This window comes from Epinephelus fuscoguttatus, linkage group LG24 (assembly GCF_011397635.1).
Source record: "Epinephelus fuscoguttatus linkage group LG24, E.fuscoguttatus.final_Chr_v1".
In the NCBI taxonomy this organism is placed as follows: Eukaryota; Metazoa; Chordata; class Actinopteri; order Perciformes; family Serranidae; genus Epinephelus; species Epinephelus fuscoguttatus.
Genome location: NC_064775.1, coordinates 2,482,277 through 2,491,497, shown reverse-complemented (window position 1 = coordinate 2,491,497; position 9,221 = coordinate 2,482,277).

The following is a 9,221-nucleotide window of genomic DNA, read 5'->3' as shown; positions in this document are numbered from 1 at the left end:
AACAGTCTTGAAGGAGTTCCCAGAGGTGTTTAGCACTTGTTGGCCCCTTTGCCTTCACTCTGCGGTCCAGCTCACCCCAAACCATCTCGATTGGGTTCAGGTCCGGTGACTGTGGAGGCCAGATCATCTGCCGCAGCACTCCATCACTCTCCTTCTTGGTCAAATAGCCCTTACACAGCCTGGAGGTGTGTTTGGGGTCATTGTCCTGTTGAAAAATAAATGATCGTCCAACTAAACGCAAACCGGATGGGATGGCATGTCGCTGCAGGATGCTGTGGTAGCCATGCTGGTTCAGTGTGCCTTCAATTTTGAATAAATCCCCAACAGTGTCACCAGCAAAACACCCCCACACCATCACACCTCCTCCTCCATGCTTCACAGTGGGAACCAGGCATGTGGAATCCATCCGTTCACCTTTTCTGCGTCTCACAAAGACACGGCGGTTGGAACCAAAGATCTCAAATTTGGACTCATCAGACCAAACTTGAGCTTAAGAGTCCTCATTGGCTTGACATCAACATTTAATGTTGGGTTGAAATCAGCCTCCAATTTGTCTAGAAAAAAGTTTAAAAATAAAAATCGGTAACCAACATTTATTAAATGTAAAGAACAAAAAACTTGTTACCATGTATAAAATAAAGTGCAAACATGCATATACAAAATTGATCTCTTTAAATAAATAAAAATTAATATTAAAATTAAAGAGAAGACACATTCAAATTCAAGTAAAAAACAGTTCAAATATCCAAGCAAACAAATGACATCTAGACTAAAACAAACCTTTTAAACAGTAGCTTAAAAGGAGAACTCCGGCCATTTTTGACCCCTATATCATTTTCCTGTGGGTCACCCAGTGTTGGGGGAAGCAAAAAACCTGATTTAAAATGATACAACCAATCCAGAGTTCTCCCGTGATTACCCGGCGCTTCGAGATAGCTACAACGCTAACCTATGGGGGCAAACGTTTTCACCACATTGGGCCTCTAAACGCACTCAGAAAAAGCAATTTTCTAGCCGATTGTCAAGTGTCTGCTCGCTCACCCACTATAGCCACAGACGCTCAACAATCGGCTAGTAATTGCTTTTCCGGATGTAACTAGAGTTATCTGAGGTGAGTGACTCCACGCAAGAACACAAAGTTTAGACTGTTTGTACACTATGAGTCCAATGTGCACGGTGGTGTCTCTAGGGACCCAAGTCATGTGCCACAGGTCTTGAAATGGTTTTCTGAGTGTGTTTAGAGGCCCAATGCAGTTAAAACGTTTGCCCCCATAGGTTAGCGCTGTAGCTATCTTGAAGCGCCGGGTAGCCACGGTGCAACTCCGGTTTGGTTGGATTCATCAGATTCAAGCAAACAACAAAACAAACTTTTCAAACAGCAGCTTAACTAGCTTAACAGCTTAAGAGGAGCTTAACAGCTCCTCACTCCTGTCATCCACCTTCTGTCTGCCGCCTTTTTGCCTATCTGGGGCAAATTTCAGATGCTCGCCAATCATCCGACGAATGTTTACTTGTGAGTCAGGCGTGCTCCTCTGGACACTATCTGTAAGACATGAAAGAAGATTGGCTGTAGAAAGCAGTGAAAATATTCAGCTGCAGATGCTCTAAAGCTCAGTTCACACCTACACAACTAGTTGCGACTGCAACAAAACAGCTGATATATAAGCTACTTACTTTTTAAAACCAAGTGTAACTTTATAAATATAATCTAAAAAAACTGGGATTGAGGTTTGGTAATATTTTTCACCATGAGAATTAGCTTTGCTTGCATTTGTTTATGTGCTGAAAGAGTGACAGAGCTGTTTCTGTTCAACTAGTCAATATACCCGCTGGAGCCTGCTGGCGAAGCCAAACCACCATTACTGGCAAACAATCATCCCGTGCAGGCACGCCGGTTCCGGTATCAACTTAAAAGTCAATACAGGAACATTCTTGTGCTCCAAGGAAGATATCCACCATGTCTCATCTCAATCCGTCGAGTGGTTGAAGAAATATGACACAGTGTTACAGACACAGAGTGACAGACAGAGATTTGGAGCACTATAGTACAGATGTGCTTCTTTACCTATAACAACAGAGTAGAGGCGGAGCTTCTCAAACAAAAGCTTCCTTTGAGGTCTCCTTCCACACAAATTGAATTGAGCCTGTAGGTTTGGGGCCATCAACCTGTAGGTACAAAAGGGAATTTGAATACAATTATACAGAAGCCATTGTCAGTGCAGCACAAGTCGGCACATCATCTGGCTACACCAATGACACCAATCAATTTTTTAAGTGATTCCTGGCCAGGAACCAGTTTGACAGGGTCCCGGTCCAGCCAGCTGATAATGACAGGTCAGTAGGAAGTCAGATGGTACCTGTGGGGAACATTAAGCAAGTACGATTTATTACTAAAATAAGAAATGTTAAGCATACAAATTATGTTAAAAAAAAATCTGAAAAATACATTTAATTTTTATTGCACTGCATCTCATGTTGCACATGTTAAGTGATAATTCAATATGACAATATGTATCGATCGATAGATAGTGGTTCAATAAGAAAAAAAAAGGTCGATAAAAAGTTTGATAGAAAAACATTAAATAGTAGGGCTGTCAAACGATTAAATTTTTAATCTAATCAATCACAGGGTAGCTGTGGATTAATCAAAATTAATCAACATTCCTAAATACAGGGATGCAAACAGGTAAGGATTGAAATTAATAAACTTTAAAGGCGGACATGACATGCAAGGGGGGTATGCAAACTTGTATTATGACAGTTATTTTAATTATTATGATTCATAACATGTTGCCAATAGCACCAGTAGACCAACAGTAGAACAACACACTTATAATTTGATATGATAAATCAAGTGATCCAGTGTTTCCCACAGAATCTGGACAGAATAAGGTTATTGGATGGCATGCTCCCCTGGAAGATAATATTGTACATGTTAAAGTCAAATGCATCATTCTGGTGCACTCAGAGCAAAATTAAGAGATTATATTTATATATAAAAATAAATAAATAAATAAAAATAATAATGATTGTACTTTACTAATTTAACTTGTGACTGTAGTTGGTTGAGTGATGACAACACAGCCACAAAGCAGTCTTTTTGAATTCTACTAGTTAATTACTGAGGAAAACAAAACTGTTAGATCTTGACATTTTTCAGTAATTATCTTTTTCTAACATTGTGTTGTTTGTTTGTTTGTTTTTTTTCAAATAACTAAACTGTCTTTGCTTATCAGTAAAGACTTCCAGATGACTTAGCAGTGGATCAGGATCAGAGTTGATTTTTTGCACAGATGAAATAACGAAGATCTCTCATTAAGACTTTTTTTAAACCAACCAAAGCAGGATAATGCTGCTGCTGTTTATTTGTGCTGTTGAATGTGTCACCACAGCTAAACACAACGGTGTCCTGCAACCGCTTACTGACAGCTCTGTCCCCCATATGTCCGGACCTTTTATACACAACAGTGATGAGGAATAACTATTGTAACTATTAATAACTATTCCTGCATTAAACAGACTGTCAGAGCAGCGAGAGGAGTGACAGCAGCGGAAGCTAACATTAGCTGCTCCTTCCCCGGAGCAGAGCCCCCGCGCGCGCGCACACACACACACACACACACACACACACACACACACACACACACACACACACACACACACACACACACACACACACACACACACACACACACACACACACTTTGTTTGGGGGAAGAGGCAGGCTACTGAAATACACTGTAGTTACCATCATCAATGAGTTGTGGGATACGAGGCGGGTCGTTATGCACATGTGCCAATTGCGTTAATAAAAATTGTTCCAGAAATGAATCATCCCAGGTTAACGCGTTAATTTTGACAGCCCTATATGGTGAAAATGGTGCTGGAAACAAGCAGGCCATAACTGCATCTAAACTAAAGAGTCAGACAACATCGCTGTCTGTCACACAGCACTCAGGTGCCCCGCTGATAAGGAGGAGAGGAGCAGCTAACAGATTCAGTGTGTGAGAGAGACGGTGACGCTCTTTTGCTCTCAGACTGTACATTCAATGCAGGAAGACTCCTCCTTGCTGTTGTTTATAAAAGTTCAAAACACTGAATGGAAGACAGAGCTGCTCCGTCAGAGAGCAGCTACAAGACAATGTTAGCTGTGGTGGAGTGAGGTGGAGCTGATGAAGAGAGCGAGCAGTGACAGTAAGAAGCTGGTGAATAAGATCAATGTCACGTTACCTAATGATTGTTTCACAGCGGTTACGTTCAACAGCACAAATAAACTTTCACACACCTCCACCCAACCCTGCAGCTCCACCTCAAACCTCTCAGTCTGAAACACTCTGATGTTTAGAATACAGCAGCAACATTATGATCCGTTTTAAAGAGCTGTATGTCACACAGAGACAGTGATGTAACTCGTTATGTAACTGTAAGTGCAATAGAAAGAAGAATGCTTAAATTTAATCCACAAAAAATGTGTTATTTGAATTGAAATAATAATTGAATTAAAAATTAATTTAAATAACTTTTCTATTTCCTGGTCAAAACGAAAAAGGAATGAACAGAAATTAAGAGTGGTTTGATTTTCTTTTCATATTCAGAATAGACACATTGCCTTGGCCTGGAAAAAAAAATTCAGTCAGAAGATTTTATTTTGCTTTAACCCCTGTTAAGATGGCCAGGGCCGTACTTCAAATATTTTTTAATTTTTTTTGTTAATTAACGATATTGATCAATATGAATTTTTTCAATATCAATAAGCTTTTTTTCTATGTTATCCAGCCCTAGTTGATCAACAACACTGATGTGTATAACACTGGTTTTACACTTTGTCCTGGTGTCTGTGTATTGTTTTGTCAATTCTGGTTTCATCAATTCTTCCTTAACAGACAACTGACAATGATATGAAAAAAAAACCTACTTGTCTAAGATCCACTTCACGTTGTTTTTGGTTGATGTCCCTCCTCCAACCATGGACAAGTGTTGGATCTGAAATTGGAGGAAATCAGTGTACAAAAACAAGAGCAAGTTTAGAGTTCAGTATATGCCATGACTGTTGTCTGTCACAAGGTGACTTCAACAGTGCACATTTGAGAAAAAATTCATTTCGTTAGTATCACTCCTGTAGTCTAATATTGCCAGATTTCTTCTTACCAATACGTCTCTAACATCTAAATTCAATGTAGGTGCTACAACTGAATGTGAATGTCAGAGATTAAAAAACAAACAAAACAAAACTGTGTGATCCCTGACAATTTGCCATTGTATCCGGATTGGTTTCCACAGCATTCGGTAAAGATGTGCTAGAGGATTTCTCAAATTTACGAAACCTACTAGTTTCTGCCTTTCCTCCGTTGATTTGAGGGACTCCTCCAGGCGTTCAAGCTCCTCGAGTGTTGTAGCCTGGTCATAAATAGTGCCTTCTGCTTGATGGGCAATCTGTAAGTTCTTCAACCCATCGCAAATTTCTACAAGCAGCCCTATGACCTTTCTCTGAAATCCTAAAAGCATTGAAAGAAAGACAGTCATAATTAGAATCATCAACACCTTACCTTAGCAACTTAACACTTGCCAAAAAATAAACTGAGCCAGGTCATGATTCTATTTGCATGGGTTCATGACTCTGTGTCAACTGTTGTTCATAGTCATTTGTATCATGGTACATATTTTTCTCCTTTTTGACAAAAAAAATCATATTGTAGTTCTGTATTGATCAATCTTATTGCACACTGGTCAAAAGTGACTACTGATATGTATAAATAGAAAGTAAAAAGAGGATCACAAACTTGAAAAATTAGGGTATTCTAAACCTTTTGACTGGTTGTGTGTATGTATGTATATATATTGTTCACCAATGCGCAAAGATGTGGCCGTGAGAGCTGTTTATTGGAGTATTTTCAAGGGCTTCTTCCCAAAAGAGCTCTTTATTTCCTGTTCTCCTCTGTTTGTGTTCGAGGCTCCCCGCTCCATCCACGCTCTCCAGGCCCCTCACCCCCACCTAACCCTCAATCCTCTCACCTCTCCCTAGATCTACAAAAATAATGTTACCTTTCCTGCTATCCCCCAACATCAAATTGACAAAATGGTCCAACAATGACAATATGGTAAAATAAACCTGAGAAAGAGGTAAAAATTGTGAAAATAGCCAGTCTACATGCCACAATTTCTTGCTTTGTGAGGCGTTTGAGCATGTAGACTAGAATATTAATTTGCGGAACCGAGTCCAACAAAATATAACGCTTCAGCTTTAACAATGCCAAATGTTTTCAGGGTGGGGGTCCCCAGTTCAAATTATCTTTTGGTGGGGTCATGGCCTAAACAGGATGAGAACCACTGCTGTAGATGACGTTTCACTGACAAATGTGCACCAGTTGTGTATCAAAATTATTCAGACATCACAAAGTCTGAAGACATTAGGGTGTGTCTTTTCAACCTACAGTCCTGCACAAACACACTTTTATGTAGTATGTTGATCAAGCTAAAGGGTCTGGATTTGGGTTTAAGTGATCTGGTTGTGTCTATGAGGGGGTGTTTGCGTACTTACTAGCTTGTGTCATTGGGTATGAGGAGCTTGTTCTTTTTCTATATGGGGAGCTGAGTGGTCTTGATCCTCTTCCTTTGTCTGCGTGATGAGACACACTTCCTGTTTGGTGAGACATGCCTTCATTAGAAGGTGAAATTATATGCTGTTGCTTCTTCTATAGAAATAACCTCCAAAATGTAAAAAAAAGTTTGTAAACATTGTTTGGACACAGTTAAGTGCTTGTTCTGGTCAAACACATCAAGCAGAACTACTTAATAGAATCATTATATTTCTATGAACTAGCCCAAACTATCAAAACAGAAAGGCCATAATGAAATAGAACTGTACACAAACCTTTTTTTTTTCGGTGGTCCCACTTTCTGCGGTGCAGCTGGAAGTCTACCTGCCGGACTACCTTGGCTATCTGTGTCTGGAATGTAGTCAGTAAAAAAAAGTCATGAAAATCTTATCTAATGATGCCATTTTTTGAAAAGTTCTATATTGTAAAGCTTGATTTATTTAAAATCTGCTGGCTGTCACCAAATCCTCAAATTTAAAAGTTGCTTCAATATTCCTATCAACATCACTCCTGTCACAAGGCAGTTTAACTTACCTTCATCACTGATGGCATGATCATCATCTGCAAACAAATCAGGTGACTCGACCATGTGTCCATGCTCCAGGCCACCACAAGCACCTAATTGAGAGACAAACGTCCGGGGGGGAGGGGAAGGAGGGATTAAAGTGAAAAAACTTTAAATAGAAAACTAAAACTGTCGGTACACTTATGATATGCCTGTGTATGATGCTAGCATTGATGATTAAGGAGCAATATGATACACTGTGTTATTGATACTCAGAGCCTGAAATCTAACTTTATTCAGTACAGTAGGCTACCTAAACTATACAAACAAAGACGTGTGTGTCATTTACGTCAGACTGTCTAACGCAGCACTCCTGTAGTGTGTACCAGTAGTTGGCTGGTTTGAAATGTGTGTGGGAATTTCCCACATTATGAGTGTGAAATTTGCGGGAATCGGTTAAATTATGCGCGATACCCGCAATCCTGCAGCAAATTTCAGGCCCTGATACTTATTGTGTAATTTAAAGAGAATAGATGGTGTTCAAGAAGTAGACATATAATCAAATGTTTAGCACATGCAATATTTACTTAAATAGGCACAGCACAATTACCTTCCTCATAATCCAAGTCTTCATGTTGCATTTTTTTATTTTTTCGTCTGGTGCACTGTGCTCCTCCTTCTGTTACTGCACCACTTGTTTGGTCCCAGCATTGTTGGTAATCATCTATGAAACACTGCCAAACCAAAAAGGTTATCAATGCAAAACATTGACATGACATGTTATTCAAGTCAAAGTGTATTTACTGACTCTACATACCAGATCTGAGCTTCACTTTGACCAGAGGAAACCGCTTCCATCCATCAGTTGGCTCGCGGCGCTCATTGATGAACTTCGTTGCATTTACAATATTCGGCCAAAAGACTAACTTTTTGTCAATGTCGACCCAGCTTGCTGGCACCACACCTTCTTCTTCGTGGTCCCTTTCTTTCCAGGCGACACGTACCCAAGCCATCTTATAAATTAAACTGAACATGCATACAAAATATATAGCGAACCGTAGCCCTGCCAGAGAGAGTTTGTGTGTTATATATTCTCACAATAGCACCATCAAACCAAATAATGTATTGCCCCAACTCCTTTTCTAAGTGTTTGAGTGTCGGACCCCAATTAAAATTTCCCTTTGGGTAAAAAAACAGTCAAAATTCCTTCTAGAAGTTATTTTGTTTTTATACTTTAAGCTCAAATCGATGAAGTAAAGGCATAAGCACATATCCTGAACGATATGGCAGACAAGCCACTTTACGTTCAATATCAGACACGTCAAGAAGCCTGCGGTGTTTCCATACTCTGTCCAAGTTTCTAACAAACACCACATTAATGAGCTTGGAGTCACAAGGCACAGCAGAAAAACTTCCCAGGCTGTTTTGAGACATGATGTCACACAACAAACTGCCATCTCATTTTTCTTTAACAAAGGCAAAGTCTTCGTTGTGCAAGAGAAAACACCCATTCCTCTCATTTTCAGCAACAAAATGCCAACTCTTCTTGCCTGCCTCTTTTGGGCAGCCCCCTGCCCTCTCTTGTTCAGTGAGTCTCTTTGCCACTTGACTGATTGGATTCTTGGCATTTCTCATCAATCTCTTGAGAACTTGCAGATGATTCTCAAATTGAAATGCACATATGTCATACTCTATTTCACACGCTACATAGCATAACTACAATATCAGCTAAAGTTAAAGGAGCTAAATAAACTCACAGGATCAGCAAACACACTCACCTTGCTGCATGGCCTCAAACAAAATGGATTCCAATAGGCCACTCTCACACTTAAATACTTCCTCTTCCTGGATTTTCTCCTGAGAGGAAGTGGATCTCTCCACCTGATCTCAAGGAGTTACGTGCCCTGCTTAGTAGTTCCCCCTGCTGGCCCCCAACTGACATTATTTCTTCTCTTATAGATAAACTGACTACATTGAATTGCTTCATCTGACATTTCCCTCACTGTCTTCCTCAAACTCTGTCCCTGCACTCCGAGTTCCCCCAGGAGCGAGACAGCTGATCTTGCTATGAATCCCATACACCCCACTTCCACTGGACAAATCCTAGTCTTCCATCCTCG